Source organism: Arachis hypogaea, chromosome 3 (assembly GCF_003086295.3).
Source record: "Arachis hypogaea cultivar Tifrunner chromosome 3, arahy.Tifrunner.gnm2.J5K5, whole genome shotgun sequence".
Taxonomy (NCBI): domain Eukaryota; kingdom Viridiplantae; phylum Streptophyta; class Magnoliopsida; order Fabales; family Fabaceae; genus Arachis; species Arachis hypogaea.
This window is the reverse complement of record NC_092038.1, coordinates 99,590,441-99,596,598: the sequence shown is the minus strand read 5'-3', so window position 1 is coordinate 99,596,598 and position 6,158 is coordinate 99,590,441. Positions and strand designations below refer to the sequence as shown.

At 41.4% G+C, this 6,158-nt stretch overlaps 1 non-coding gene across 1 annotated transcript; it reads left to right on the top strand.

Annotated features, from left to right (window-relative positions):
- Positions 1-1,551: 1,551 nt before the first annotated feature.
- Positions 1,552-1,658, top strand: LOC112793221 (small nucleolar RNA R71). The gene has a single exon (XR_003197924.1). It is a non-coding gene; the product is annotated as a small nucleolar RNA R71 (small nucleolar RNA).
- The last annotated feature ends 4,500 nt before the right edge of the window (positions 1,659-6,158 follow it).

Genomic DNA, 6,158 nt, shown 5'->3' with positions numbered 1-6,158 from the left:
CCAAACTGGCATAAAAGCTGGCGTTTAACTCCAAGAAGAGTCTCTACACGAAAATGCTTCAATGCTCAGCCCAAGCACACACCAAGTGGGCCCGGAAGTGGATTTTTATGTCATTTACTCATATCTGTAAACCCTAGGCTACTAGTTTTCTATAAGTAGGACCTTTTGCTATTGTAATCTCATCTTGGTTCTTCTGGTTCCCTCTCTGGGACCAAAGCCAATGATCACTCTTGTTCTTATGTATTTTCAACGGTGGAGTTTCTACACACCATAGATTAAGGTGTGGAGCTCTGCTGTACCTCGAGTATTAATGCAATTACTATTGTTCTTCTATTCAATTCCGCTTGTTCTTGTTCTAAGATACCACTTGTTCTTCAACTTGATGAATGTGATGATCCGTGACACTCATCATCATTCTCACCTATGAACGTGTGCCTGACAACCACCTCCGTTCTACCTTAGATTGGGTGGATATCTCTTGGATCCCTGATACACGATGCATGGTTGATCGCCTGACAACCGAGCCAGCCATTCCGTGAGATCAGAGTCTTCATGGTATAGGCTAGAACTGATGGCAGCGTTCAAGAGAATCCGGAAGGTCTAACCTTGTCTGTGGTATTCTGAGTAGGATTCAATGATTGAATGACTGTGACGTGCTTCAAACTCCTGAGGGCGGGGCGTTAGTGACAAACGCAAAAGAATCACTGGATTCTATTCCGGCCTGATCGAGAACCGACAGATGGATAGCCGTGCCGTGACAGGGTGCGTTGAACATTTCCACTGAGAGGATGGGAGGTAGCCACTGACAACGGTGAAACCCTTGCACAAGCTTGCCATGGAAAGGAGTAAGAAGGATTGGATGAAGACAGTAGGAAAGCAGAGAGACGGAAGGGACAGCATCTTCATACGCTTATCTGAAATTCCTACCAATGAATTACATAAGTATCTCTATCTTTATCTTTATGTTTCATTCGTATATCACCCATATCCATTTGAGTTTGCCTGACTGAGATTTACAAGGTGACAATAGCTTGCTTCATACCAACAATCTCTGTGGGATCGACCCTTACTCGCGTAAGGTTTATTACTTGGACGACCCAGTACACTTGCTGGTTAGTTGTGCGAAGTTGTGTTTATGCCATGGTATTGAACACCAAGTTTTTGGTTTCATCACCGGGGATTAATTAAGTTGTGAAAAGTATTGATCACAATTTCGTGCACCAGTCCTCCACTCCATAGAGGTTGAGGTGGAGCATTTATCAGAGCTTGAGGGATTTGTTGCCCTTGGGTGATTTGCTTCAACAAAATCGTCATCTCACCGAGGGTCTTAGTTAAAATTGCATCTCCGAAGGAGAGACCTCACTCAAGGCTTTTGGTTGAGGACTCCTTGCCCTTGAGTGTTGAGTTGAGTCCGCTAGATCCGATATAACTTCCCATGCTTTTATAGCGGTCTTGTTTTTAGTCAATGACCCTCCACTCGCGGCATCTAGGAGAAGCTTGTCTTGGTGGTGCATTTCTTGACAGAAATAACTGATCAGAACCAACTTATCAATCCGGTGGTGAGGGCAAGCCTCCAGCAACTTCTTGAATCTTTCCCAATATTCATACAAAGTCTCCCCATCTCATTGCACAATGCAAGAGATCTCTCTTCGCAGCTTGTCTGTTTTCTGGGGAGGGTAAAACTTCTCCAGAAATTCTTTTCGCAACAAGTCCCAATTGGATCTAACTTCAGCCGGCTTCATCCGCTCCATGTCTGATAAACCCCTATTTTATGATTCATCTTATGCTTAAAATTGAGTGTTTTTATCAGATCTTCACCCACTTATTTATGTAAATTACATGGTTTTACTATAACTTTCTTGTTTTATGATATATGAGAAAACATGTTTCCTATGCTTTAAAAATATTAAATTTAATTATCCTTTATTACCATTCGATGCCGTAATTTGTGTGTTAAGTACTTTCAGGCTTTTTAGGGCATGAATGACTTAGAGGATGGAAAGGAAACATACAAAAATGGAAGGAAAGCACAAAATGGAGTTTTTGAAGCAACTGGAAGCAACGTGAACGTGTGGACAATGCGGACGCGTGCTTAGCGCAAAGAGCATCGACGCGAGCGCATGGATGATGCAAACGCGTGACTCACGCGAAACACAACTGACGCGGAGGTGTGACTGACGCGACCGCGTGGAAGAGCAGAACTCCAGATGACGCGACCGCGTGACCCACGCAGACGCGTGACCTGCGCAATCTGCAGAAATTACAGAATCCGCTGAAGATTATTCTAGGCCACATTTTGATCCAGATCCAAGCCCAGAGAACACAGATTAAAGGCTATAAATTGGGGAATCCATCCATTAATCAGGACATCATCAGAACATACATTCATACATACTTTTCATAATTTAGATGTAGTTTTTAGAGAGAGAGGTTCTCTCCTCTCTCTTAGGATTAGGATTAGGATTAGGATTTCATCTTCTTCAATCACAGGTTCAATATTCCTTTTATTTTTTTTCTCAATTTAGTTTATGAACTCTTCATGTTTGAATTAATTTCCTAATTAATACAATTTGAGGTATTTCAGACATATAATTGTTTTCTCTAACTTATGTTATTTATGCTTGGGCTCTATCCAAATTATTTTCATTCGAGTAGGTTTTATTCCCTTTTGGCTTTGGTTAAGTAATTGGTAATACTTGAGTTATCAAACTCAGCAGTGGTTGAAATTGGCAAATTGCTAATTGATTTGGATCGCTCTAAAAGTTGACTAGGACTTGAGGATCAATTCAATTAGTCCATTTGACTTTCCTTTATTTAATAAGGGATAACTAAGTGGGATTAAAACCCAATTCTCATCACACCTAATAAGGATAATTAGGATAGAAATTTGAATTCTCATACCTTGCCAAGAGTTTTCTTAGTTATTGATTTACTAATTCCTGCAATTTATTTCTCTTGTTCAAAACCTTTTTAAAACCCAAAAAACACTGTTTTCCATAACCAATAATAAAAAAACACTTCCCTGCAATTCCTTGAGAAGACGACCCGAGGTTTGAATACTTCGGTTTATAAATTTCATTGGGTTTGTTACTTGTGACAACCAAAACTTTTGTAAGAAAGGAATTCTTGTCGATCTAGAAGCTATACTTACAATGGAAATTTATTTGTGAAAATTTCTAGATCGCGCGAGAGTTTCGTTCTTCAAAATGGCGCCGTTGCCGGGGAATTGCAAACGTGTGCCTTATTATTGGTTATTGTAAATATTTTTCTTTTACTTGTTTATTTGCTTTTGTTTTTCCCTCCTTATTTCTATTAGCTACTATGAGTTCTCACCCCTCTTGCTTTGAGTTTTGTTCTAATTTTGTTAAAAGGAATGGAAGCTATAACAGGAATATGCATCAAGGTTTAAGCAATCAAAGATGGATGGAGCCAAGAGGATATGATCAACCCTTTAGTCAACAACACCATCCTAGATATCATAGACAAGGACCATTCTACAATGCATACCAAGCTGATAGATATGGTGGACCCCCTTGCAGTTACCAACAAGCCCTACCCTGTGCTCGTAGATCAGCCTCTCAACATAGCTTCGAACCACCACACTCACAAGCTCCTTTTCACCATTAGCCACCGTATGATCCTTATTCACCCCAATGCCAATCCAATTACTCCCAAGGACCACCACTTCCCTATGTACCATGTCCATATCCATCAAGCCAAGAATCACAGGTTCGCTTCGAAGAATCAGTAGATCAATTTCATGCAACCCTTCATCAACTGGAGCAAGCAATAAATCAACTATCTTCCAGACATTCGAACACTCATGGAATTCCCACGGCTTCATGTGGAAAATCTAATGAAGAACGTAGCATGAAGGAGACACTAGAAGCTCCAGTGGACAGTAAGGAGCATGACCTCGTTCTGGAACAATTCGAGGAAGCGGTCATTATAGAAAAAGAAGAGTTGATTGAAGACTTAGGAGACGTTGAACCTCCAGGGGAATCCAGAGTTGTGGAGAATTCCGTCAAGAAAATTACAGTTAATGCTAAGGAGGATAGTGCACAACCCCCAAAGCAGGTATCTTATGAGGAACTGGACGGAACAACCCAAGACGCAAGTTTCCTTGATGATGATAATCACAAGTCAAGTTCTCTTAGTGATGAACTTGCAGAATTCTTTGAGCTAGAAGAATCTTCCCCAAGTGAATACGAAGATGATGCAGAGGTAGACTTTTCTCAACCTCCTAGTTATGACTTAAGTGATGAGGAAGATATCGAAGAATTTGATCCAGACATGGTTGAAATTGAAGAAGTTTGCAAAGAAGTGGAGGAATTCACAGAAGACCATAAGGGAGTAGAGCTTGCAGAACCACTGGAAACACCTACCCCAAGGCCATTACCACCCAATAAAAACTTCAAGTGGGTAAAATCCTTAGCTTTTATCTTTACTTTTCCACTTGAATATGGGTTACTTGAAACAGATGGCCAGCTTAGAGTTCTTTGCGGCTTTAAGAGTAAAAGGGAAATGACTCGTACTCAGAGCTAGTATGCGAGATTCAATGAGGTTTCACACTTCAATTTGAGGTGCAAGGATTGGTGTCAAGCTCAATTGAAAGGATCTCAGAAGCTGTCTGGTCACTACAGTGAGAATTCAGACTACTTATCACCCAGCTGGAAAAATGCAGATCAAGACAAACACGGGTGTAAAAGTAAGGTTTAGGATCCTGGAATCTATTCTGACATTCAACACCCCGGGAGCCTGGAACCCTGTTTGAAACTGCTCAAAGGCTTTACGTTGCCTTGTTTGGGACCCCGGAGGATGCTGGCATTCTAAACATTGGTGGAGATTCCTGGATGAATTCAAGCACAAGCCACCATAACAGGAGGCTCACCAGAATGTCCAACTTAAGGACTTTAACTAAAAGTGCTGGGTGGGAGACAACCCATCATGGTATGATCGTTCCTTTTTCAGTTTAGTCTGTTTTTGAATTTTGATTGAACCTGGAATTTTTGCATGACATTCATTGCATTTTGCATTCTGCATACTGCATAAAAAAAGAGAGAGAGAAAATCACCCCACGCGAGCACGCAGGCCACGCGTGGGCATGGAATGGAAATCGGTGTAAAGATCCAATGCCTAGAGAGTTGGGCTGGAATCATGCGGCTGGTGTGCGTTTAGCACAAAACGGCCCACGCGTTCATGTCCCTGACGCAAACGCGTCAATTGCATAACACTCATCCCACGCGAAAGCATGAGCGACGCATCCGCATCGCATGAATATTATGGCCCCTAAAATGGAAACATAGAGTTGCGCCAAAACGACGCTGGAACTGTGCGTCTAGCACAATTCACAGCGACGCATTCGCGTGCTTCACGCGTCCTCGTCACGCATCTTTTACCCAACCTACGTGATCGCGTCCATCACGCGACCGCGTCAACCCTTTTCACCCTAATCACGCGAGATATATATATATATATATATATATATATATATATATATATATATATATATATATATATTCAATGCACATGGTAATTTAATTGTTTTGATTTCACATGAGCATGCTTCCCTAATTTTTGAAACATCTTATTTAATACAAATCCCTACTTTGTTTCTGTCATCCCATGTGCTCCACGCGTTCACGTGGATTTGAATCCACTAAACCCAAATTACGCGAACCCTAGCCCGTCGCGCCCCCATTACCCCCTCCTTCTCCTTTCCTCTCTGCAACCTCCACCGACCAGCCACCACCACTACCACACCCAACACCCCCAACCACCCAGAACACCCGGCGACACTCCCCTCTCTGTCTCGTATTCTGATCCTACCCACACCAGGTTCCGCCGAACACCAATTTCTCTTTCATCAATAGTTAGTTGCATATTTTTTTAGATTCTGTTCAAATTAGGATAGTTAGAGATGCATGATTGTAGTGGATTCTAGGTGGTTAGGTAGGTAGGATGTGGTTAGTGGATTTAGGCTTGATAATTGCGCCGTTCTTGATTACCTGTTTTATCTATTTCGCAATTTTGATCTGGCTGTGATAATAATTCTGTTCATATACTGTTCTTCATATTTCATGCTGCTATTTACTGTTCTTATATTTGTGATTCTTTGCAGCATTATTTAACTTTTATATGAACTGTTTTTCTTGCTA